Genomic DNA, 27,362 nt, shown 5'->3' with positions numbered 1-27,362 from the left:
GCTTCTGTGTGAACACAGTTTGACATGCTTCTCATGGTTTTTCTTAACACAATTCCCAGTCTGAAAGGATATCAGAATTTCCCATTAGCCCCTGTTAACTTGACATCTTCCCTCCCATTCTTACACAAATACCGGCTCGAAATGAAGCTCCTACCAGGCAAATCCAGCAGACAATTATGTGTCATTACATCTGCAAAGTGGTTTTGTGGTGCGGGCTGTAGGTGGTGGTGATGGTAAGGCCAGTGAAGTCGATTATCATAAAATGAAACACCAACTGAGAAGGCGCGACACCTCGCCACTTGGAACCAGAGAATGATTGAAAATAGAGGGGGGGGGGGGGAGAAAAAAAGCTAAGCGTCATTATTGGCTCACAATGCAGGGAGTAGCTTTCATTCTGCTCAGCAGATGGTGATGCAAGAGTGCTGTGGTAAAAGTTAAACTGACAAGTGCTTGAAAAGTTTCTGACACTGCTGTCATCAATACTGCCATCTGCAGTTAGTAACATCTAGGGCAAAGCGGCGTGTGAGATTCAGTATATTGGGTGTCTTTGTGACCTTGTCTCTTGATGAGGCCCAGAAGTAAGAATAAGAATAATACTGTTCATGTCTCTAGTATTCTAATCTATATTCAAACCAAGACACCTCACCTCACCCTCAGGTCCACAAGATCTTCATCAGCAGATGGTGCTTGACAGTCGAATTTAAGATAGTAAAATGTTGAAAATGAACATTTAGGTTTAAAAAAAAAAAAAAAGGACATCTGAACATCTACACTTCTTTGGCAACACTGGCACAGGAGAAAATATATAACTCCCATAAATATGGAGTAGTACAAAAAGAAGGTTTGTGATATTGTGATGTGAGAGCAACATCAACACGGTGCTTTAACACTATGTTTCCACTCATCCAGTGGCCAAACCTTTAACTCCAATAGGAAAAAATGCATGAACATATAAAGGACAACCATGGCGCGATGTAGCCCCTTTCCATGACCACAGTTTGACTCAGCACAGGTGTTACTAATAACATTAATGACCATTCTGTTCAAGTGTGAGCCCAGTAAGCCATGGCAGTGTGGCAGTGAGCCACCGTGCACAGTACGAGGACTCTGAAACTGCAGCACTTAAATGGAAGTCGTTCTATAATTCTTGAGTTAAATTATTTACGTCTGCGCTTTTCCCGCTGTGACATGTCAAAATGTCTGTCTGGAAAAAAGGCATATGAAGCTGAGTCTCTGTGGAATGAGGATATTGTGGCAGAAGTATAAACATAAGTGAATGTCTAGCATTTTGAAAGTTAGACAAAACATACTGAGGCCCCACTATGATGATGGTGTTGTGTTTCGAGTAGACTGAAAGTATAAAATATGTATATCTCACTGCCCTTGAGTGAATCCATCTGTGCGTTTTCTCTGTCACACTCTTCATCACGGTCCATCTTCCACTTTTTACCGTCTCTTTTGCTCTCCCGCGTCGTTTGAAACGTGCTGCAGAGTATTCTCCATCCTCTCCTCTGATGCTTCACATTCCATCTCTCCCCTCTAATCTCTACTCCCGGTCCTTTCATTTCCATCTCTCCCCGCTCCTCCCCGACCCTCTCTTCCCTTCTCGTTCGTTTTTTTCGAGCATCCTCTTCCCCCTTACTCTCTCTTCTCATGTCTCTCTCATCAGATCCACTCCTCCCATTCGCTTGGTTTTGTTTTGTTTTCACCTGCACGCTACATAACTTCTCCTCCTCTCCTGTGCTCCCTCGTGTGCTTGTTGGATACTCTCCTACCTTTCCCCTTGCATTTTCTCTTCTTCCTTGCGTCTCTCTCTTTGCCATTGTTATGACTTTCTCTGTCCTGTCTGTCTGATTATCTCGTTACCACTGCTCTGGCAGCAAATTTTCTTGACCCGCTCTCTGTTTCTTAAACTTACATCTTCCCCTTCAACATCGCCTTCGTGTCACTTTGACTTCTTTCTTTGCACAACTTACACAGTCTATATTTTTCTTCTTTTTCCTTTCCTCCCTCTTAACTTATCCTCCATTAGTTGTTCCTATACCTCATGCCAGCATATGCCCTATCATTGCCGGTCTCACCCTCTGTCTCACTCTCTCCTCCTCTCTGTCTGCCATGTTTGTGGCCTTTCGCTCTGTGCACATCTAATGGCTGGGGTGTAATCCACTGGCTAATCTGCTGACAGCCTGTGTGACAAGGCATTAGCTTTGTGTCACTGCCTACCATGCTGCCTCTCAGCGTGTGTGTGTCAGAGAGAGAGAGTCAGGAGAGGAGAGAAGACACAGAGAGAGAGAGAGAGAGATGAGTCTATGAGTGTTCGTGTATCTGCATGAATACAAAATATGTTTGTAAAACTCTGCGTATACGCCAGCACGTGTGATCGGGTGTGAGTAACGGCTCACGTATTTGTTGCTTGGTGTCAACTGGATGCCCAAGCGTAAAATTGATACTGTAACTCCTCAGTTGTGAATGACCTTTCACCTTTCCAATTTTTCCACCATTTATGTCCACTGCTGCTCTTTTTTTTTTTCTTTTTTTCCTGTCGATGGGGGATAGCAGTTTTAATAAGATGCCGGGTCAGAGTGTTAGTGGATGCAGCAAGAGGCAGACTGGGCAAGACAGGCCAAAGTGGCCTTATCAGTGTGCCTCGCCGCTCTGTCAGGCATCCAGCCATGTCAAATAGAGCTCAGTTTGTCACCAGATATTGGATTTTCTATTATTTCCACTGCAAGTTGGGACATAATTGTATTTCTTTCAGCCGAAGCTTTTTTATTACATTTGGCACCAAAGGCTGCAGCTCATTTACTTGATTATTTTCATTACCGATTAATCTGTTGATAATTTTTTTTCGATTATTACAACAATTCCTCTATACAGTGTTGGAAATTAGTGATAAACAGTTCCGAAACGCAAGCTGAGTTTCTCCGAGCCTGCGGCGCTATTAAAAAAAAAAACAAAAAACTGCTTGTTTTGGCTGAGTCACTCCAAACCCAAAAATATTGAACTAATATGAAACAGAGAACAGCAGAAAATCATCACATTAAATTGGCTAAAATGCTCAGCACTTTTGGTAATGACTTTAACAATCAGCAATTAAATGTGTTGCTGGTTGACTAATCGTTCCAGCCATATACTGTCTTCAAATGAGTGGGTGAGTGGGCTTTTGCACGCAGACGTGTGGGCGTCTCACTGCATGTGCGTCCTGTGCGTCCTTTGCACACGAGCCACAAAAAAAAATCTTCTCCCTCATCTGAATTGCCAGCTCCACTTCACCGGCAGAACTCACCTTGCGCTTGCCCGCATTTCTCTCTTTTTAGCTTCTGTCCCTTTCTCTCGTGGTCCCCTTCGCTGTCTCCACCTGAGTGATCCTGTTATCACAGTTGACCCCTCGCTAGATCTGTCGACAGCCAAAGAGATTACACCGAAGGCCACGGAACACATTGGGCTCCCCGGCTGACGTGTGGATTGCCTGATCCCCTGATGCTGATAAACTGGCCGAGGCTTTGGGGCTTCAAGAAGGTCCCGTCGGGAATGGGGTAGGGTGAGGTGGGGGTGCTAAAGTCGACTTTAAGTCTACTTCTAATCACTGGGCTTTTCAGAGGGGATAAAGGAAAGGAGAATGGAAGCTTGGTTTGGGATGGAATTAGGCGCTGATGGAGCTGGGGATAAGGTTGCTGGGCTTCGATTTGATCGCAGTGTTTGCTTGAAAGTCTTTGAGTTGCGTGTCTGATCAAATCTCCACTGTGCTTGGAATATGCTGTCCAGCTTGGGTAGAGTACAATGCTAATAATAATAATAATTAAAAAAAAAATGCAATTTATTTCATTTATCTCTAAAGGGAGTGTTTCATTCACGCTCTATACCTCCGTGGGACAGCTATCGCGATAGAGCAGCTTGCATAGCTCCTCTTTGAACCCATGTCAACAACAGGCATGTCTCACGCATAGCTTTTTCTATTATATTGGTTGTATTGGCACTGTGCTACCGATGCCTTGTGCGGTGAGAATTTTCCATCTAATGAATCATAATCCCAGGGGAACCGTGATTCATTTCATTCATGCTAATTCCTTGATCCATTCCTCCAAACTCTCCCCTTGTTTTTGACTGTTGCCGCATGGGGGACACTTCTGCCATTCAAGTGAGAACACAGAACAATTATCATTGATTCATGCACCATAAAAGCAGGGCAGAGTGAGACAGACTCTTATGAAACGTGGCTTGCCAAAATACTGTCAGAGACGGAGGTTTGATGGCTCACTCGTCCGTGGCCTCCGCATCATGTTGTCTTCAACAGCTGTTGTTTGACAGAAAGGGATTCTTCCCGCAGTGGCAAAGACACAGCTATCAACTTAAGAGGCTTGACAGCAACACACTATGGGGCCGTTTTTCTACTGTATTATAATAGGTATTACTGGTGGAGCATCTGCAAGTGCTGTAACACAAATCAACAGCAACAAATTATAAAGAGAAAAAATGTCTGAGAGCAGAATGGAACCCTGGCGGCATCTTTTGCAATAAACTAGAATATTTTTTCACCATTTGGGATGGATGCTGTAAAAAGTTGTTGTGCTGCCATATGTATGTTTGTGACATACACCATAAACATTTTTTCAACAATTCATGGTGTTTGTATGTCATAATATTGAGTGATTGCAATGGAAAAGTGGACCAACCAGCGCAGTCCTGGGAAGCAGTGAAAGAAACTGCCTTTTATTGATCTGTCCTAATTACAGGAGTCAATAAAATTTATGGCTTTCAAGCTTGCCAGAAGCCACTTAAATGGCATACTGAGTTAAGCAATCACTTCTAATGGCATGTGATCAAATGATATACTGTTCTGCCAAACAAAAACAGTGCAGAGCAAAAATGGAGAGGTGTAAAATCCAGTCTGGAGCCGCGCTGCCAAACAAGGCTGTCAGAGCTGAGCGGTTGTTGTTGTTTTTATACTCCGTGTCTGAACAACAATTGATAGCAAATCATGAAATAAACCACAACCTGCTATTCTTTGTGGCTTCCCACGAGTCAACACAGTGCTGTAAATATGAAAATAACTGCAATGCATTCAAGATCTTTTCTTCTTTTTTTTTCCCAATTTCCCACTGCACACATGTCCTTTCAGTATTCACTCAACTTTAACCCTGTCAGCAGAAGGTGCAGCATCCTCGCAACTGCAGTCTCCATCATCACTACAAATCAGCACAGCTGAGATTCAGGGCAACTTGATAAATGCAGTCAAATCCACTGTCTGCTATGTAGACAGTAAAATTCAATGTACAATACAATGTTCGCTGCTGGGAGCCAAGCTCCCAACACTGAGTAGATCATCGTAATTAAAACATAAATTGGAGGTATTGAGCTGCATGCAGTCGCCAGCATGGGCTCCAGGGAAGCATTGATTCATGCATGCACTTGGAAACAATTGCTCTGATTTGCACAGAGTAAAATATAGACGCCTTGTAAATAAAATCAATAGCAAACAAGCTGCCTTGGCTCTTCAAATAGTAGACAGTGAGTTACAATCAGGCAAATAATGCTAGAGGAATCAGCGAGCACGGACTCATGGGAGAGATGCACGCAGCACATTTAAGCTCTGTGTCAGAGGAGAAATCCCTTACGAAAACTGACTTATTGGATCATTATTGATTGACTTTGATGGCCCAGTGAGGTATTCGAAAGCGTCTGAGGAAAGAAACGCACTGCTTGCACAAAGGTATGACAGGTCAGTCTTTATTCGGCTCTGAGACTAGTTTAATGGGTGAGACAGTTGCACAAAATATACACAGCCCCTTTCAACCTTATGAAGTTAGCCAGCCCACACACACACTGTCTCAAACAAAGTGCTTCGTGCTGTATTTCAGTGTCATGAAACGAACCACACCTGCTGACAAGTAACACAAAAGAGGAAAACATGACCCCATGATTTGTCATTTGCTCACAAATTTGCGGAAAAGCAATCAAAAGGCAAAGAGTTTTCAGTGAGCACAGTAACCCTCTGAAAAGGCCTACTTTGTCTGTCATTTCTTCTCTAAATATTGAATTCATAAACGTCCGTCCTTGTGACTGTTAAATTCTTCCACCAGAAATGTTTTTTTTTTTTTTTTTTTTGCTGGCACGAACAGAGCTAGGCAGCGTGGAGCTTTATCTCAGTCAGCCATATTTGTTAGTTTGAAAGCAGTCCTAATTTACCCCCGAATACATAGAAAATTAGTCGTACTTAAGCGAGTTGAGAACAAGAAAGCTTTGTGTAACTAGTGGACTTTGATGTGCATCTGAAGTCTGAATCAGCCGCAGTCAAACGCTGTCTTCTGATGATGTGTAATGGAAAGCAAAAAGGTCTCGAGTAATAACACCGCGCTGATGCAATTTCATCACATGCTATTTATGTTTAGACCGAACAATAACAAATATTCTGATAAATATGCACAAAATGTAGGTACTATCAACACTGATATGATGCAGTGCAAAGCATTTAAGAGTGCACATTTCGAAAATGACATCTCGAGCTTGTGAAATTACATTTTTCTGGTTGCTTTGAACTGGACAGAATCATTTTCTGCTCTGCTTTTCCTCAACTAATTACTCTTAAATGCATCACCTTGGACAGACGTGGTACATTGTGTACCGTGGGGTCAGGAGGTCACCTGAGGAATAATCCAATCAAGGAGAGCTGTTCCAATCTGGCTTTTCTGTGACTCCAAGTTCAAGATTCGCTTCCAAACACGCGTCAGAGTTTTTGTTTGCTTTGTGAAGCTAATGTGGCGTGATGAAAGAACAGAAGCACGCGGGTTGCTGTCTGCAGAGGTGCCATGTGCTATGGCTGAAGGAATATTCCCTTAAATGGCTCTGGGCACACACCTGAACCCCCTGCTCCACATTTAAAAATTTACATCTTGAAACAAGCTGGGGATTGCTGCACTGACTCCACAAGCCACAGTGAAGTATGAAGGGAATTTTGTACAGAAATATATGATAGATGAACGGTATTCTAGACATGGACATTAATTCATATGTAATCCCTGGTTTGTGCGGATGTTTCTTAGAGTAATCATCACGCTATGGGCAGTGTCCTTCACAAGTCACATGGGGAAAAGAGAGGGGTCAGGCGTGAATGGATAAAAGTAAAAGAGGGAGGACGGGGAAAAGAGCGGATACAGATGAGCGCAGGCATGAAGACAGCTGTGGCAGGGGAAAGAGGCTCCAGTGGAAGAGTGGGCTGGATGTATAGGGAAAATTGGATAGGGAAACAACAGAGGGAGGGGAGAGGCAGTCAAGAGGAGATAGCAAGGGTAGAGTGGCGGGAGAACGAGAGAGGGAGATGAAGGAGGGAGGGGGGGAAAAAAATGGAGAAAAGCAAAGGAAGGTGGTGGAGGAAGAGCTTTTCCTCATAGCCGTATACTGCATCCTCAAAGCGGCTTTCATCCGCCCTCACATCAACAGCCTAGGCTGAGAAACCCCTCTGCAAACTCCACACACACATCGACACACACTCATCATGCCAAAAAAGCATCCTTTGACAGTAATCACCAGTCTACCTTTTGGCATCGTACAAAACCTTTTTTATGCATTTTGTTGCTACGGGGAACTGCTTAAAAAGGAATATAGAAAGCCCAGAAAGGTTTCCTCTAATTATGGCCAAAATGAGCCTCATGAGCCAGCCGAGTACTGAAGCCTTTCTAGCTTGAAAGATAAAGCCAAAACTGATTAATTGTTTTTCTTTTGTTCCACAGGAAATCAAAGAGAGCACTCACACAGGTATCTTAGTACAGACGGACAGAAAAGACAAACATGGAAGCCGGAACTTACATCTTGCTAAAAAATCTGTCCCGCGTTACCGTAATATCGTATTATAAAGGATCAAATGAAATTTTACTCGATACATTAAGTGCGCACAGCAACGCCTGAGCAAAGCGACACACTTACATACACACAGCATGAATAAATGCTAGGAGCAGAGAGGAGACAAAGGAATTAAAGCGAGGCTGACTAACAGAGTATGACATGTCCAAGGCCGATCACTAATTATGCCCCCACTGCTACAAACTGTTCCCTCACTATGATCCACTGAAATAGGAGACAAGGGAAAAGGCTGCAATTATTGCTCAAGCCACCCCAGAAGTGTATGTCAGTCAACAGAAGGTGTCATGATACAGGAATTTTATTAATAAAGACAGCTGAGATTCAACAACTCCAAAACTTACATTTCTTCTGGGCGGGATAAATAAACAGGAATTGCTAATCCACTTTTTTCTGATGGGAATTTTCCAGACACTACTTTATGTAGCAAGAACACCATGTGTCATAAATTTCAGCATTATAATTGAAGAAAAAAAAAAAGATGGAAATGATCACATCTTACTATTTATCTGGGAGAGCTTGCATGCTAATCAGCCAAAGGAAATTGAGTTAATATAAACATCTATTGAGCCAGAGGCCATTCTTTAAAGCTGCACTCTGTAAACTGAAACATTTCCTTGTTTGGACTGTGATTAGTTTCAGGCCGATGACTTCAGTTTTTTCTGGACCCAGATCTAGCTCGCAGGTGATTCATCGTCATGTTGTGTTTAACTGGGAAGCTCACCAGTGGCTATTAACAGTGCTGAATGTCTAAAAATACTTTTTATTCATTTGTGGAGTTTGGATGATGCTCTCTGTTGCAGCCCGGCTGTGTGGTTTCAGCTTGTAAAATGGATGTATTTCTGTGTCCTTTTCGTCTGTGCTGTGATCTTGAACTTTAGAGATTTCTATACAGATTTCTATGTTAGCAGCAAGATGCTTGAAGCTGTGCTAATATTTACCCAAACTACAAATTCAGTGATGTCTTTAATACAAACGATAAAAAAACTCAATGTTACACTAATACTTCCGGAGAATGATTTGGGGTAACTCAGACTAGTTTTTGTTATATCAAGTAACATAATGCATTGGATTTATGTTGTATGTTGTTGGCCATTAGCCAGTACTTGGACATGATGTAGCATCTGGCTTCAAAGGCCATGCAATTCAGGAGCTGCATATAATGTATTCAGAGGAAGCTCCCTGTTAATCTTGTCTTTTACACGGATGAATAACTGTTCTGTTGTTTCAACGACAGACCAATTTTCTGACATTTCCCCCAAAATATGCTCCTTTTTAATTGAATCTCCAGCTCCAAAATGCTTTTTGTGATCAAGTCGTGGAATGTAATACATCATCCTCTGGCTCTTTTGGTATTGGCTCACGCTCGCTACCTAAAACCATCATAAATTTCCCACCTGTTGACCATACCCAGCCCTAGAAACTTGCATCTCAATGAGGAAAAATGGGGCGCTCTTGTCTAACGCAGCCCCACATTGCAGTGTTCTCGGCAAACATTCAACTATGTTTAAAATACAAACACAAGCAGATCTGATTCATTTTGCAAACAATCTGCACACACAACCACACTGAAAAAACACCCACATACAGTAGATTTATGTTGTTATCGAATGACCCACATGCCCACTTAGATCTGTGGCACTCCTCTAGTCTTCCCACAATGCACTATTGCATGGGTAACAGAGATGATAGGCGAGGCTGAGATGTTGCGGCATGCCATTTATCTCTGTCAGACGTGGTTGAACACAAGTTCTTATTGGCTGGGCAGGATTCGCGATTGCTAAAGCGGCACCCCAGTCTCTGAGACCATGCTAATTAAACAGTGGGGAGAAAAGAGCAAGAGGCCTTCACTCTCGATCCTCTGAGGCTCCATTCTGCTGCAGCCAGCATTAACGCAGTCCTGAGACCGAGCAGAAATGGAAAACCAGCTTAAAATGCCATGACCCATCTTTGCTGTTGACAGCGCAGTGATTCTTGCATCACGTTTGATTGTAAAAGCTTACCTTTCAGCGCTCAAGCAACCTTCCCAACAGTTCAAGAGCTGCAGGACAACAACAACACAAAGACAGCACTTGTTAGATTACAGTTTATTCATACCGCCATGAAAGCTGTTATGATAAAATTTTTATGTTTTGTGGGAAAGAGTTCAAGAGGCAAAAGGGTGAAGATAGCAGAAGGTGCTGTTGTTGGGAAACAATTTTAAGCACAGTTGCAGTGACGTGCTGATCTGCTGCACTGAGCTGAGCGCACGTTCACTGCTGCCATTGCTTTTTATAGTGTAAAGGGCAAACATTTATTACCCACTGATTACATTTGGCAGGCATATGTGTCTGACACTTAAGCCCTTGTAATTTCCCAACCCGTTACAAAAACCCCGTCTTCACCGCTGATATTCAATCACTGCTTGAATGTGGTATATCTCCCATGGATTTCATTGGGGGCACAAAAAAGGAGTTGTGAGAACAAAGGGGGAAATGGGAGTTTGGGGGGCACTGAGCAGCTTTTTAGTTTAGGACTAATTAAAATGTGGGCGGCACTCAAAAGGTCAGAGATTGACCAAAAAAAATAGAGAGAAACGGCGCACGTCAGTGCTGATTGTGTGCATAAGGCGCTCAAGGTCTTGTAGATTAATACCAAGTTCACTTTCAAAAGGGGAATCAAGAGAGATGGGAGAGAGAATTAGTCGTGTGACTGATAAACAGCATATCTCCATGCTCTGTTCCCTTCCCCCTTTTTTTCCAGCTGGGAGATAAAATTCAGGCTTGGCAATGGCTGCCAGTGCAATTGATTCTGGCAGAGGAATATGACTGCAGAGTATGAGGGCTAAGTATCTGAATAGCTGCTGTCAAAATGCTGAAGGGGAATTTATTCCTAGTTTATATGCAAGCTATATCATGGAGTTACTGAGACTAAATGGCTACAGTTTGATATACAGTATGTTGTCATTTCACCGGCGTATAATCATGGAGCTGTTCTCGGCACAGGCTTATGGCTGCTGTGCCTGGATTCAATGAATGCAACGAAAGCATGCAGTTATATGACAAATCCTTTACATTTCAAAATATAGAATAGTCTTTGAACTGTTACTGTAATTACCATGAATTTAAAAGCGGTCGAGTTGTCAGCCTGCGTGTGTGAAAACTGCCATTGTGCAAATCTGAACTACTTTCAATTAACCTTCTCTGTTCAGGATGATGCTCAGCACAGGTTAAATCATGGAATCGGATGCAAGCATAATTTGAGAGGGAGCAAATGAGAGAGAGCAAAACACAACAGAGAGGTGGGAAAGAGGAAATTGGTAGCCCCATTGTGTCTGATCCATCCCTCCACTAAAAAGGTTTCTTGACCGGTGGGGAATACAGAAAATGATTAATAGGTACACTCCAGCAATCAGCAGGCAATAAGAGAGCTACCTGTCAGTGGTCCTGCTGCCCTTCATAGATTTATGGCTAATAATTGGCCATGAATGTAGCCACTCTGGTACTATCAGAACCTCACAGGGCCAGTTGGTTGGAGATACAAACAGAAGAAAATGAATCCATTTTTTTTAATGCTGAATACGGCGAGAGTATGCAGAGACGCAGAAAATAAATTCTTGAGCCCGTATGAAACTGAGTAAAGCTCGAGGCAATAAGGTTCCTTCCCTTCAACAGACAGGCAGTCACATCTAATGGTGCCCACGCCTGCATGCACTTTATCCTATGAAAAATGTTAGGATGGCAGACATTACTGCTCGTCATTCTACAGTACGCTGGAAGATACTGTATTACATTTAACGGCGCTAATTAGATAGTTTATTAAGATAAATTGCTGCTCGCTCAGTACATTTCAATCTTAAAACACTCCACAGAGTCAAATCAACTTACCAGCACTGTGCCTGTTCAGCTGCAGTGTGACAGCATCTCGACAGCGCCTAGATTATGCCTTAAATATCCCCAAATAATGAAAACTGCATGTGTAACAACTGGGGACACGGACATGATGACCTTCTTAAAACACCATCTGTTGAGCAGCGCAACCACAGCAAGGCAAGATGAGCCAGTGAGGCTGAAAGAGTGGCGTTGTATGACACCCACTGTGTTCCACTGCAACGAAAATCGCAGAGCGCGGTGTCTCCACTTTGTTTCATTTGAAAATTCTATTGTGCGTTCGCAGTGATTCAATTAAAAAGCAAGTGGAAAGATGTTTTGGCTATTGTAATTAAGAGAATGGTAAGAGTGGATGAGCACAAAGGCTACTGTAAATCAGCACGAAAAGGAGAATGAGAGCACTGTCGACATTTCCATTTGTATCTCTGACAGGCGATCAAGCCGGCAAAGACAGTGATATTATCTCACTATATGTAAACATAGTCTGGAAGTGTCAAACCCAATGAACAGCGATGATGTGCTGCCTGCCTAAATAACCCTGGTGATGACAGACCTCAGCGCTCCGTTTATTCTAACACTAATGTTGCCCCCTCCCCTTTCACCTTACCAGTGCCCGTACCCCCCTCCTGACTCTGCGGCTTTCAGTTTATATACTTCTTTTTTTTTTTTTTTCCAGGATTCGAGACTTTTCTTTTTTTGTACACCTTGGTGTCAGGGTCACTGTTCTCCCTGCTTCCCCCTTCTCCAAACACACACACACACACACACACACACACACACCCCACTCCCACCCTTCCATCCCTTTTTTTCCCCTTTCGAAATTCTATGTCCATTGCCCTCCTGACAGCCACCCATCAACCTGGGTGCAATTTAAAAAGCCCTTCAACAGCTGCCATTCCACAGGGCTGGCTATCAGTCCAGCTGCCAAAGCCCAGACAGGGACTGTGCTTCAGCAAGCAACTTTGAACGTCAGGATGGTTCCCCCCAATTCCAAATAGACTGAAGGTGAAAGACTCTATTTCTCAAAGATTGGTTCAGCCGAAGACAGGGTGACTGAGGTGGAGTTTCGAGGCAGCATTGCCGCTTCCTTCCTGACATGTTCCAGCCAACATCTGGCATGCAGTGTTGTGGTCTGGAGACAAATAGTTTGACTTCATGTCGGCTGATGAAAATGATGTAATAACACCAGCATGAAGCAATGTGTTGAATTACATTTGTAAACACTGGGATGCTTTGGCAAAAAATGAAATGCTCTTGGGAGAATACTGTAAGGGAGGAATATTTGTGGTTCTGCAGAGATTTGTCACTTCCCTCCGTGTCTGGGTTTGTGCCAAAGCAGCGTGTGTGCCTGCCTGCATGCGAATGTTGCATACATTGCTTGTCTAAATGCACATGTTGCCTGAAACAATCAAGTGAAAACGGCTCCGGCTTGAGGCTGGGCAGCCTGCTGCTGTGCACTTCTCTCCACCATATGTCTTTGTCAAAAATATTTGCTGTGCACCGAATGAGGGATGAAATCAATCCAAGTGCTATTTTCCCAGTTGCTCCGTCCTGAAGGCAGCAAAATTGTACTGATACTTGCCAGATCAGCCCACATTGTCAAATGTAACAACTGGCCACCAGTGACAGACCATCTGGTCTCCAGTGTCCAATAGTCGTTTAGGGAAAGAATGGAATGGCTCAAGCCTTTCTCCTGTCTCAATTAGCAACTGGGAGAGATGGATGTGAGAACTGCTCTGGTGTTACGGACCAATCAAAGACGTGTGCTTTGTGCCAGCTGGAAAATGTGTTGAGGTGGTCCATAGGCGCTATTGGACTAAGAATTTTCACTAAGAATGACTAAACAGATGTACTTGCTGGCCTTTGTTTGCCGTAGTTTCACCCACTCAGCTGGACTTCTGGTACACTCTATCTACACTGCCTGAAGATAAAATCAACAGCACAGTAAGGTTGTGTCAAGGCACTCGCTAACCCAAAATATAGTCTAATAATAAACTTTGTTAGAGTTGCTGGAGTTGAGCTTTTCAAAATGCTACACACTGTGTGCTTGTCATATCTGCTTTATATTTTAATAGTGGTCTAATGCAAATATTTAACAGTTTTCCACGTAGCTGATGCTAATGCTGAGGTCTATTTGACAAAAGGCCATTACAGCTGAATTGTGTAAGTGCTGCATATAGCCGAAGGAGTGGAGCTATTTTCCACTGCTGCTTCTGGACCAGCTATAGCTATTGTGTTGGGGACTCTAGCTGTCCGCCAAAGCTTTTAGTGCATTGTGTAGCGGCATCAATTTTTGCCCATGGCAACAAGACCACATGAACAAAAGCTCCAGTTGGCTGGGTCACGCTGCGATGTACCTGGGGGATGTACGCATGTTTTGCATGGACTGGGGAGGGCAACTGTTGGGTCCATTAACATCAGAGAGGGCTGCTGCTTCCAAGCTGAAAAATTGCCCTAAGCGGGCTGGCATTATGGGGAGGCATCTACCCTGATCCCATTCAGCAAAGAAAGTTAATGGAGTTGAAGTGGGTCGTCTAGAGTTAAATAGAATCTGCTGCCAATGGAAAGACTTTGATGGAGCAAAGATTAAGCAATTGTAATTTTATGTGCAAGCCCAGAGTGCCATCAGCCTCAGAGAAGCGACCTTTTTCAGATTTTCTGAGTCCATCAGTGGTTGCTTGACTCTGTTGGTATCAACATGCAGTCAAACACAGTGGTCACCGTTCAGCAAGTGAGAGAAATGTGTTTTCTGTCTTCAGTTTTCTTTTAAAACCGATAACTAGATAATAGACCTGTGGACGTCAACATGATGTGACAACAGGCCACACCATCTGAATTGATTATGATGAAAGAACATCTTTTGTTTGGCCAGCATGTTGGCGAGAGTCGTCACCAGAAAATTGCTCTGAAAAGAAAGATTTGTAGGAAAAAAAGATTTCATCACGGAATTGAAGTCAAGATTCTTAAGAATTCCATGTTTTCACTAAAACCTCTTTGTATTTGCAGCATGTGGGTCATGGTCCTCTTTTTTGTTTTGAAGAATGCTTTTGAGCGTGAATAAAGTCATATATGTATGTATAGATTTTTTTCCCCACCCACTTCTCTCTGAAGCTCTAAGAGCTTCTCTTTAGCCAACAAGTGCAGGAGAAGTCATGGATCTCTGGTGGGATATATCAGTTTATGGTAGAAGTGTCCTTCCCATGCCCTTCTGTAATAGCCAGGCATCATTAGCGAGAGGGTTAAGAGAGGGCCCAGTCATCCATATGTTTCAATAATTACCTCGCACTTCTGTCGAAGCACATACAGAAAGACAGAGCTGACATCGCAGCACGACAGACAAAATGAATGATAAGGAAAAGGTGTCTAAAGGAATCTCTTTTCCCATCAAGTCTCCTTTTCTTGTCACTATTCTGTCCGTACATTGAGCGCCGCTGAAGGTGAAATGTGCAAAGGTTCATGTTTTATCACATGAAAGACGCTGTGGGTCATGTCTGAGCCTTGCTTGCCGAGGCAGCAGTCTCTGCACTGTGACTGACACATTATTTCTCTGTAACCCCCACCACTCCCGGGCTAACTCCTCCAAATCACAACCCCCAATCTATTTTCTGCCTGGCTAGTCTTATGAAACTGCATATATTCTGTCAGATTACTCCAGTCATATTCCCATACTGTTTAGTTCTTGGGTGTTTGAGGAGCAGATTTGGAAATGAGGGCCAAAACAACACAGAATGTGTGAGTTTAATCAGAGACAGGCTGCACCTCGGAGAGTTAATGACGGACCTTTGTGCTTCAAAAAAATGAATTCATGGTTTTCTGGTGCTCTGATGTGGCAAATATATTTTGAATTCTGTTTAAGGTCTCAGTGGCACATCATTACATCTGTATTATATTATTATGATAATCTACACATTGTCAGATTCTACCAGAAGTCTTAACGATTATATAGTAGAAATGTACAACCTCGGTTGAGGATAAATGGATGCATTTTAAGTAGGTGTGTATTAAAGCTCACTATTCCTACTTGTGCTCTTCTTGAAATATGCTTCATTTTGAAAGGCAAATCAGTCTTGGGAAAACAATGAGTAAATTAAAATGAGCTATAGTTTAATATTAAGCTTGAACAGGGAAATAGGTTGTAATGTAATATGCCATTAATATGATCTTACTGAGTTAAAATATTTTCTTTCACTGTCTTGTCAAAGAAAAAAATGATTTTCCAAAAAGTGCATGGACTACAAAAACAGATAATGACAGTGAAAATTTCATTTGCTGAAAAATGACCTCAGTGCCTCTATCCACTGTGAGCCCGAGCTGTTGTTGTGCATAAAAATGGCTGCACTGAGAGAAAATAGCTAATAAAAAGAAGAGAACGGTGTATCAGTGCAGCAAATCAGAACTAACGGGGAAGAGCTATTTTTAGGTGCGTCGAGAGGAGATCACCAAGCATCAGGCCATCATGATGTTTGACCCATGACACAGGGGAAAAAAAATGTAGAAACAAGCTGTAAATACAACACTGGCAAACCTCATGACGTTGCTTTGGAGAGTGTGTTAGCTTGTGCTGATCATGAGCGTGAACCAAAACAGTCAATTTGTGTGCGATAAAAACCAAAAAGAGGAGCTGAAAACGCTCCACAGATGTGAGGGGAATTGCAGAGTCATCACTACAAGTGAGCCTTTTTACATTGCATGTACTTATTTGATCCATTGTGAATATAAAGATATTGATCGGGCGCATCTGTTCATTGCAGACAATACTGGGCACCTGCAAACTTCTCTTTTCCAAAATTTCCACTTGCATCCTGCTCATAGACAACTTAAAGTAAATTGCAGTATTACAATGTGAAAAACTACTTCACATAATTGAATCCATGGTTTTGCCAAAAAGGGTTGTCACAAAACTGGAAGGGCTGCAGTTTCTGTCCGGAATGAATGGGACTTTGGCTTTTGCAGCATCACATTTTTTTAATCTTAAACTGAAATAAGCTTTACGTTCCAGTAATGCTGACAATTCTGGACCTTTATACAAAGCCCACTGGAGCATAAAAGGGAAAATGGCAAATGCATTGGTTCACAAAGTCAGTATTGTACTCATTGTCTGCGGAGCAGCGGCAGTGTTTGCAGCCAGACAGCTAAACTGTCTTTGGCCACTGCAGTAACACGCGGTTCCTTCAGCACAGTGATGTTAAATTGAACTGCATTAGCTTAATGGTCATTCAATAATGTGAATTTGAATGAGATTCCCTGCTGCTGTGATGAATGCTGATTGATACATTCACTGTGTCTGTGCTGATGACCATTAAGGGAATTTATTGATGTGTTTTGAATTGAAGCTTCATTCAAAATCAAAAGGAATGCAGATGACAAGGTTTGAGCACACAGGGGATATAGTTCTTTCTCTCTTTTGTCAAGCACTACTTATTAAGTGAAGTTCGGTCAGTCAGATCTCTTTTTTATTGTTATCCAATTATTCTGCCCGGAATGGGTGTCAAACTTGTTAAAATACTGTAGTTTACTCTAAAAATGCTTCCAACTATTTTCTTCCTCACTTGAACCAAGTAATAGGTCTGTTTTGAATAGACAGAAAAACGTTTTATCCTTAAACACACTAAAGCAACTTTGCATTTATTTCCAACACTGCGATGATTCCTTGCTCCCCTGATCTTGCTGTCAGAAACAATGTAATTGGTTATCATCATCATCGTATGTGAACATGTGCTGTGCCACTCCAGAACTTTCAAATAGGGTATGAAATGAAAGTACATGGAACGCACCTGTTCACTCATGTCAGCGTGTTCATATCTGCCTTTACTCTAAATGCAGTACACAACTTGTTTCTTGATGCATTCATTCAATCCCCATCCTATCTACTCTCTCATGAATGAAAATCTCCGAACAGCACACCACAAAAGAAGTTGCTAAGCCATTTGGATCAAGAATCTCCCCAGGCAAATCAGCAATTAGAGCCTAAGCTGCCTTGTAAAATCAATTTGGAGTTGTAGTATGTGTTACAGGTACAGCACTGGCTGGCACCTCTCTAAATGGACCACGAAGGGTGGTTTAAATCTGCCATGCAAGAGTATATAATCTGCAGCACTTAGTCACAGAATTTCTATAAAATCTTCCTCCCTTGTGAGGACTGTCTCCATACTGTAGGTTTGAGTTGCTAAAAAACTTTTAACAAGTTTTGACAGCGGGGAGTTTCAATGCAAAGATAAAGTGGATACTGTCTGCAGTGTTGCAAGTTTCTGAACCGAAAGGCTTTATTTTTGCCTTTAAGTGAAGTTCAACTATGCAATATTGTAAGCTCTCATATATTGTAGCTAAACTTCAACAGTGACACTGTGTTACGTTTATTTGTGTTCTAGCTTTTGTGCCTCGATGGCAAATGACCAATGCAGTGCAACATATTGTACGGAGAGAGTGGCACTGTGGCTCACGGGACAGCAGCATAGCCTTGCGGCATGAATCTCAATGGCTTTCTGGAGTCGACATGTTTTTTCTGGGTTTGTGTGGAACTATAAATGTGATTGTTTGTTTATCTGTGGCAGCTCTATGATAGCAGCAGCCTGTCCAATGAATTTCCTTGTATTGTGACCCCAGACTTGAGTTATGGACAAAGTCACATTTTGGAGCTCATGTGGTGAAGTCATTAGCAAACAGTTGCCTATTGACCCATCCAACAGATACAGAGCAACATCAGCATTCATCTGGAGTCATGCTTCTGGTCACCTGCTAAGCTAACCTTTTTTTCCACCAACTTCTCAGGGAAATATTGAACTCTTCAACTGTTAAATCCTCCACCTTGTTCAATAGCTAGCTGTCAATTTTTGTCTATCTGCCTTTTGGTGGCGGGCAGGTAGCACATAGTGGATCCTTCAGACCTTTAATGCTGAAACGAGCTGCCCGCTGCGGTCAAAAATTGCTCTATGAGAGCGGTGAGAGTGAACCAAAACAGTGATGTTGCAGGCTGTAAAATCAGAGCAATTAGCTAAAAGATGCTATTAAGCTATAGAGCTGAGTGGAACTGCAGAGTCACTATGAGCAACCCCTTTCACATGACAGTCATCTGATCCATTGACAGTATAAACACATTGAATGCAGCTTTAAGCTTTTGAGATCACTAAGTACTATCAAAAGGTTTTGCCATGGAATATGATTTCACTTTGTAAGCGCTCAGGTCTGAAACTATCAGAATGAGCCATTTATTTTGCAGTGAAAGCTGCTTCTTCAACTTTCACTGTGATAATTAATGAGATCGACATTTTCAATTATCTGTTTCCTGCCTTTACTTGGCTGTTTGAGTGCACAGCAAAAGAACAGCTGTTAGCTTCGGCAGGGTAGGAAGACGGCTGATAGAGAACAAAGAGGGCAGCATCTGCCTCTTTGAAAGATGGCGTGTTATTTTTCATCAATATCTTTGTGTGGCGTACCACCACCGGAGCAGATTTCCTCCAGGTGTGTCTAATGTAGTTGGACACGAAGGTGTGTACCAGTCTTGGTTAAGTTATGCAAATGGACATGTGGTTTGTTTAATGTTGCATACTTGAACTGAGCAGTTGGCACACGGGCCGATGCCACAGTAATAAACTGGCTGTGTGATCTGTTCAATTCTCCTATCCTTAGAAATACTGCCCTGTAAAGACATGAGTTAAGCTATACTTCCTGTGCACCTATGCAGTACTCTCCCCAAGGTATGTGACAGATGTTAATGTCTTTTCTCAGTGTACTAAACAAGCCGTTCTCCCCACATCCCTGCCCATGTCATCACTGTTGGCAAATGTGGCCATTCACAATAGCCTTTCAGAGTTGTTTAATGTCTAGCAAAGATTTTTCAGTGACAAAATGGGTCATGGAGAGGCATGGGGCCCTTTTTTACTTTCACCAAGGTCAGTAGGTCTCTGTTGGCTTGTGGCCTATTCAGCTGGGAGCTGCAATTAGGCTGTGAAACCATGTATCATACTGAGTGAGTCACCAGCATCAGTAGCCCACTAGTACATCACTTTTGGTTGCACCATGTAGAGTATTTGGAAGGCCACAGTCAGCCCACAGGGGGAATCATTAGTTCATATGTAAATATGAGAAATGGATGCAGATTTCACCTTGCCTGCACGTATTGAGAGCGTAGTGGCTTGGGAATGACAAACAAGGGTCATATAGCCCAGCCACCGCAAATGCCTTTGGTTACTGCTGCTGTTGTGATCCTGCATGATAATTGGGGAGTGGAAGATGGTCGTGACAAGGGGACCAGCGCAGATACCTGCCACGCAAAGAAATGTAAATAAACAGCAAAGATGGGCATGGAATGATGACCGTGCGCTCTACATAAATGTAAATAGAATTAGGCAGCATTTTTTTTTTTTGCATGACTCGTTGCAGTTATTCATGTGCGGCCATAAAACCCTGGCCCCATTTTCATGTGGTTTTGCATTTGTATAGTTTTTGTGAGAGAAGGCATACCCTGCTGTGGTGAAATAGTTTCACGCTGAGATCAGTGGAGCGCATGTAGTTCAGTGAATGCTGTTGTACATTCTCACTTTTGCACATCACAGGAGATGCAACAGCTCATTCTTCCTCACTGGGCCAGAGCGAGTCAAAGATGCAAATGCGGGCATTCAAGCATGGAACCCCTGACCTCAGTAGGCAAGTCTGAAATTATAGAACAGCCAGCACTTTCCTTTCTCCTCAAAGAATGTGAAATATGCATTGGTTCATTTATTTATTTATTTATTTATTTTACAGGGGAAAAAAAAAAACACCCACAGAGCTGGAGTTTTTTTTTTTTTATCATCTTCTCTGTAAGAGCAAGAAAAAATGATCAGAAACATCGCAGAGAGTGACAGATTTAGTTTGAATTTCTGTGCTGGCAGTTCAGACAAGATCATATCTGGTATGCTGAAGTCAAGAGATTTTACAGTCAGGTCAAACCGCCGTAGTTACTCCAAGCAGAAAACGAATAACAAATCAGATTGTAACTGTAACATTGGCACATGGTACAGGTGTGCACGACCCCTTTCACATCGTGGCAGAAAAGGTTCCACCCCATGTGTGAGTGTTTGTGGGAAATGTGAAGAATGTATGGCCGGAATATCCGCATGACGAGCAATACAATGACACACTTTGTCAGTGTATGCTGCTGTCTGCGGCAATTACGAGTGGCATCACTGTGCACTTTGTGAATAATGGAGAATATTTTCTGAGCCTTCCAGCGTGGCAGGAGGTGGAGTGCATGCCAGTAGAGCACAAATCACCCTAAACAGGCAATATAAACAATGATTTGATTTTTGTATATGTGAATTTACCTGTATATCAACACTGTGAGAGCAACTCCGCGGGAAATTTGCTCCGCACAAATCGTATTTGGCTGCAAAAGCGAAGAGCAAGGAAAAATGCTCCATCAGCCCTCATAAGCATTTCAAAACAGTCAATAGTGTTGAGGAACCAATGTGTCGCACAGCTGGCCTGATATTCAGCAGCCCTTGTGTTGGGTGCTTTTGGGGCAAGGGGGGGGGGGAAACAGGGCTGAGTTTGCGCGGTCTGAGCCACGAGCCACCCATGTGGAACGTGCTGAAAAATAATTAGCACAATAACGTGGTGAAAAAGGAAATGCAACTTGAGGAAATCAACTGTTAAGGAACATCTGAGGCCGCAACAAGCTGTGCCGAAGCATATGCTCCTCCGGTGTTTTCAACAATGCTCAGTCTTCAATCCCTGCAGGAGAAAAGCTATTTATAGGCATTCAACTTTTATGGTTCCTCAAGATGGACTGTGGCTTTGCTGCTTTCTGTATGAGCTAATTTCCCAGGTAGCACTGTATATATTTATATAACACATTAACTTAACCATACATATATCATTTTTTTTTTTTTTTTTTTTGTCATTTCCGTGGGTTACATCAAAAGGAAAAAAGAAACATGTGGCTGCGTCTGTAAAATAAGTTCATGTTATCGACTTAATTAAAACCTGGAAACTTTTTGGAGACAAATTGCACGTAATTGGAAACACAAATGTGCCCACAAACACGGCCATAAGTCTTTGGTTTTAAAATAACCTCTGCCAGGGAGGAAAAAAAAAAAAAGCTTTCGTGGTCTGTTTTACACATAAACCCGTCTCAACAAAATTCCACTTACTGAACAATTTTCTAAACATCTGATAGGGGAAAATCCAGCTCCGTCATGTTGCTCCTGACTGTACCACGTAACCAGTTGGTGACCTGAGTGTATCATTCAACCCTGATTTTAAGTGGCAAGACTGCTGTCTCACTTACCTTCCATCACAAAATTGGACTGGTCAAGCTGAGTCATCAAGATAAAACGATGCCGCCCAGGTCATGTATGAAGCACTGCCCGGTTCACAGGAGGCTGCTGTCAAAGCTGTGACATGCTTTAATCTATCACCCCGATAAAGTTCATTCAGTGGTGTTTGGAAGACAGTATGTTGGCCACCACCTCATATAATCAGGAGTCCATAACAGTGGATTGTAATTATCTGTACCTATACAGTCCTCCCACTCAGTCTATTCTACTGGGGCTTACTGCAGCAGCTCGTCTGAATAGGGGGTATTTATACATGAAATTAAGGTGTAATTAAAATCGGTCTGGTGCTAAAGGGGCTGAAGGTGATTATGCTCATTTGCATAGTACACTGATTTCTTTTTTTCGTGCTGCCTTCACAATTACGACCGGTTCTAACACATTTTAGACATCCATCATTTTTAATATTTCAAACAAAACCCAAACTCAGGCATGATTAGACGTGTTTGTGAGTGATAACATTTTGCATTCTTAATGTATCTCCAGGGTGAGGTGAAATGATTGACATGCCACCGGTGTTTGCGGAGCAGACTAAATTCTAAATGCAGTTTGTATTTTTTATATATGGCATTGGGCAGATTTTCCCCTCAGTGAATTACTGCCGCGTTGTTCTCTAGAAGATCAGAAAATGTGAGCAATTAAACAAGATTCTGGTGAGAATCTGATGAGGAATCACTGAAACTGGACCTCCGAAAATAAACATTAGTATTCAGCTCATTTTTCACAGGCATAACATTTTCTAATTTGCTACATTGGGCTTGTTTTGAAGCAAATCGGGAACTATTATGTGGGCTGAAGACCAAGGAGAAACTCATTACTTCTCGCATTATCACCGCAAATGCGAGGAGGAAAAATTGAGCTCTGTCACTTCAGCACGGTCGCAGGCTAAAGCCCCGGCGTCTCGTCCAGGTTGTAAATGGACCCCTCTCGGCTGATACGCCATTGTGTCCAAAGCCATCCCTGATATTTGGTGAAGGGATGTCATGACTGCTCCAGCTGTCACAGGCACAGCTGTTCACTTTCCTCTTGAGTGAGCAGAGCTGCCTTCGCCCTGCGGCTTCATGGTGTGTGTGTATGTATGGGCGAGAGTGTGTCCAAGCGCAAGCATGCACGGATCCTGACAAGGTGAGGTAGCGCCACGGCTTATTCCAAGATACGGCAATATAAACAACTGTACACAAGTAAATTGAGAGCCTCAAGCAAGAAGGCTGCGTAACATGTTTCCCGACTGTGAAGTGAATTAATTTATTCACTCAAGATTTCAGTGTGGTCAGGGAGGACATTTTTGATGAAGCGACACACGTTCGCTGTTGATAAAAGTGAACATGTGTCTGTCACATGATCACTGCTGATGAGAGTGCAGCCGGAACCCTTTGCTTCTTGTCCAGAGAGGCTGAAGAGAACCTGAGGAAAAAGTGCTGCTGATGTATGCACTGGTACATGATTGATGCATTTCCCCTTTGGCCTGGGCAAGCATTTACTTTATCACAACACTCTTCACACCATGACTGTGTACCTCTTGAGGTCTAGGTGTCCAAAGCGCTAAAAGGGCCATATTGATTGCATACTGAAACCGTCAGTTATGATGAATGGACACTCGCTAAATCAAATACAGAGATTAATCGGCCAGCGGCGGTGTCATTAGGGTTTTGTGATGGGTGAATTAATATGGTGATTAAATGAGAGGTTGCTACTATGTCACCGTGTCAGCTCTGACAAGCTGACCCCAGATCGGCTGGCAATAGAGTAAAAGATACTTCATCATCTTGCACCTATGAAGTGTCTTTGACCTTTGGCATTTACATTTATCATCAGGGGTTTTCCTTATACTGGCACCATGGAATAGTTCATCTTTCACATGAGTACAAACAGCTCGTACTGGCTTGGCAATTCCCGGTTTCCAATTCAGTGGGGGAGAAAAAAGGGATCCCTGCATAAACTGAGAAAAGAACACAGCCATTGTGTTCGGTCCAGCACAGCAGAATGTGAAAAGACTATGAACTGTTTTCTGCATCTATATTGGTCGAGCTAATAAAAGTATTCTTGGCTGGCAGGAAAATGCAAATGCTGACAAAATCAATGCACCCTGCTGCCAAATCTACAGACACTAGCGAGCAGATTTGGCTCATTTCGCAAACAGCCGATACATATACACACAAACACATGTAGACGCACACTCTCACACACAGAGACAAATCTGTGATACACCGTGTCCTGATGACCCTTATGCTCCATATGGTCAAGAAGAGGGCAGAGAAAATAAGCACACAGCTCTGTGGGTGACTGCAGCTTGGCAGCCAGCAAAGCCCAGAGGTCTGTGGTGTTGAAGCAACACAGCGATGGTTGGTACAACCCTCTTTTCCGTACCAATGCCCCTGTCCTGCGTTATATGCTGTAGTGTAGTGTATAAACATGGTGGTTGTGGGGAGGGGAGAGTTCCTTTTAGGGCTGAAAATCAGCTCTTAACTGCACCACTGTACAGGCAGCAAGGCAAACAAAACATACATTAATCATGTATGTGCGCAGTATGCTATAAGTGCAGCGCTCCCACTGGGCACCACATTGACTATAATGGCAATGAAAGAATTGCAAATGTCTTACAAATAGCCTGAGAATAAAATTATGGCAACAATTGCACACTTAAGGCTTGAATTCACCCAAATTGCATATTTTCTTACTTACTTCTGTTGTGTCATGCAGAGAACAGGTGTTCAGGCAACATTTCTGCTGTTGCCCCAATATGATGGTGATGAATTGGAATTTCAGTTGTGCTCATTGCATTGAAAACAGTGAACAGTGTCCTGGTCACTCCATGTGAATCACAGACCTTCCTGTTTTCATTGGAACTACTTTCGACCAAATAAACAGTGCTGTGAAATACGTCCCAGCTCAAACTATGGCTCAGAATACAGTCTGTGAATGCTCTTCATCAGGCACGTGTTCTGAAAGGACATACTATACAAGCCATGAACAAAATCACAGCTGTTTCTCTTACTAATACAACCACCACTCCTGCTAGAAAAAGAAAGACTTGCATGACAAATTGCATGTGTGCCACGTTAATACAGTATCTGCAGCACGTGCGATTCAAATTCAGTCTCCTAACTCACGTACGTTGCACTCGAGCAAAGATTGCGTGAAAATTTGAACCGAGTTAAGCCATTACCATCACATCCAAGGCAATGTGAATGCGCTCCTCTTTGCATGTGAATAACTAAAGAGCTGACTAAATGAATAAATATCTATTCAAAGCATGTCAACTCAGCTGGTGTCAGAGAGCTGAAATTCTGCACTGTATATCCCACCTCCCTATGTTCACCCTCCTTGTCTTTTCCGCCGGGATGATGATGGGTGATCGGTGTTAGGGGGGCCTTTCAATTTCTCTCAGTGTAGCTTTAAGTACTCTCCCATTTTCAAAGGGGAAAAATATGTGCCAATCTTTTGTCAAAATGCATGCAGCCAGTAGCAAAAGCTTTTATGTCTTTATGTCATTTGTGCCCCAGAAACATTTTACATAGTTACTGTTCAGTTTTGCCAGTGGAGGCCACACAGTGCACTTATCGCAAACTACTTAAGTAGATGGGGGCTAGCTCCGACAAAAAGATCATCACTCACGCAAGAGGAGCAATGGATGACCTCTAGATGTTTTGATGTGTGAAATAAAGTTATTGTGGTGCAATATTCATCGAGCACGATTGGCCATTCACATGTGGCCATATCTTCCAAATGGTTTCCTAATTTGAGTGGACAGGTCCACCATTGGGTCACCCGCCAGCCTAGTCATGCATTTGACCAGGAATAAAGCTGAAATCAATTTCCTCTGGTCTCTCTGTGGGGCCTTTCGAATGGCCTTGTGTTTGTGCCTGAGGGAGCACTTACTCCACTTTTGCTGACCTCTTTGTCCTTTACCCTATGAGCATATCGCTCCCATTGAAATGATAACTGCTTTTCAATCTGTGGTCAAAACAACTGGGCACACTTTTCAAAACCCCATTGGCCTTTAAAGCACTTAACCACAGTTAGTAGAGAAATGATTTTTAGGCAGTTATCAATATAGTTCCGAGTATGGGGATTGTCAGAAATCAACCTAAATACTGCCCGAGGACCTTTCTCGTGACCTTGTTGCTGTTTGGTCAGCCATGCCTTCTTGTATGCTCATGTACAAAGTAAATGGAATTATATAGCACGCTACTGACAGCCGCCTGTATCATTTACCTGTATCTGTGCTTGTAGCACCATAATATTTGGCTGCATCTGAGGCGTCCACTGAATGAAATATTCTGAAATCACACTTGGAAGACAAGTGTCCTAAGCTGCTGTATGCTTGATTTTTTTTTTTTTTTTTGTACAGTGGACAAAATTGAGCTTAGTATGTAATATAGAAAGAACAAATGGAAACAAATACAATCATTCTCAAACTTTATGTCATATGCAATTGTAATTCAATTACTGTACCACCAAGGAGGCCTGGAATCTGTTGCAGAATGCCTCGTTCCGACTCACCGCTTTGGCTAATGGTGTTTTCTTTGCTCGGGAAATGAAATATAATATCATTAAATAGAGATATGCAGAATGAAGTGCCGACAGATCCATCTTGGGTGCCTGCTCAATCTGTTTGTGGGTGCTGAGTGGCTCCCCAATGACAGATCCAGCTCATCATTGAAACATCTCGCTCATGGAAATCTGGGGATTTGGCTCATTTGACATTTTACAGATTTATGGTTGTCAATACGTTGAGGTGGGAACAAAGACAGGCAATTAAGGAAAAATCCAGAAGAATGCTGAACAGTCTAGTACGAAGGATTTGTTTTTGAGAAGTCTTTACTGAAGCCACAGATTGACAGATCAGGCAACAAGCCTTCCCTGGTGATCCATGTTCATGAGGGTTCTTTTGTTAAATTTGCACCTGTGAAAGGATAAAATCATCCTTGAACACGGCTATCAGCTGTGACTGAAACCACTGACTAGAGACAGCCAGGATTTTCAGTGTTTGCACTAACCCCAAAGATAATATTTGCAGTGGTACCACTGCTTTTAGCTCCAGATAGCAGTTAAGAGGGGCTGAGGAGGGGAAAAATGAAGAGGAGAGGCAATAAAGGAAAGCTTTGATGTTGTCATGCATGATTGTGCGGAGGCATCCTCAGGCTTGTGTCGAGTGTGTTGATTTAGTGAGTGCTGCAGAAACGAGAATACAGATGGCTACTGGTGCTATTTGAGGCCGGGCTCGAAGAATGAGAACCTCTCTCCGACATCCTTTATCTTGGGTGACACTTCAAATACTTTAGACGAGAACGTCAGATTTTGTTCCTCAAGTGTGGCGCTATGC

General features: G+C 42.7%; 1 protein-coding gene across 24 annotated transcripts in view; it reads right to left on the bottom strand.

Annotated features, from left to right (window-relative positions):
• ptprda (protein tyrosine phosphatase receptor type Da) overlaps positions 1–27,362 on the bottom strand; it is a 348,556-nt gene that overhangs the window by 138,537 nt on the left and 182,657 nt on the right. For all 24 annotated transcript variants that reach the window (XM_076724731.1, XM_076724735.1, XM_076724734.1 and 21 more), the window contains exon 9: positions 9,858–9,895. The gene's annotated coding sequence lies outside the window, so the exon portion shown is untranslated. The remainder of the gene's footprint in view (positions 1–9,857; positions 9,896–27,362) is intronic.

This window comes from Chaetodon auriga, chromosome 24 (assembly GCF_051107435.1).
Source record: "Chaetodon auriga isolate fChaAug3 chromosome 24, fChaAug3.hap1, whole genome shotgun sequence".
NCBI classification, from domain to species: Eukaryota; Metazoa; Chordata; class Actinopteri; order Chaetodontiformes; family Chaetodontidae; genus Chaetodon; species Chaetodon auriga.
Note: the sequence above shows the minus strand (reverse complement) of the source record. Positions and strands in the feature narration are given on the sequence as shown.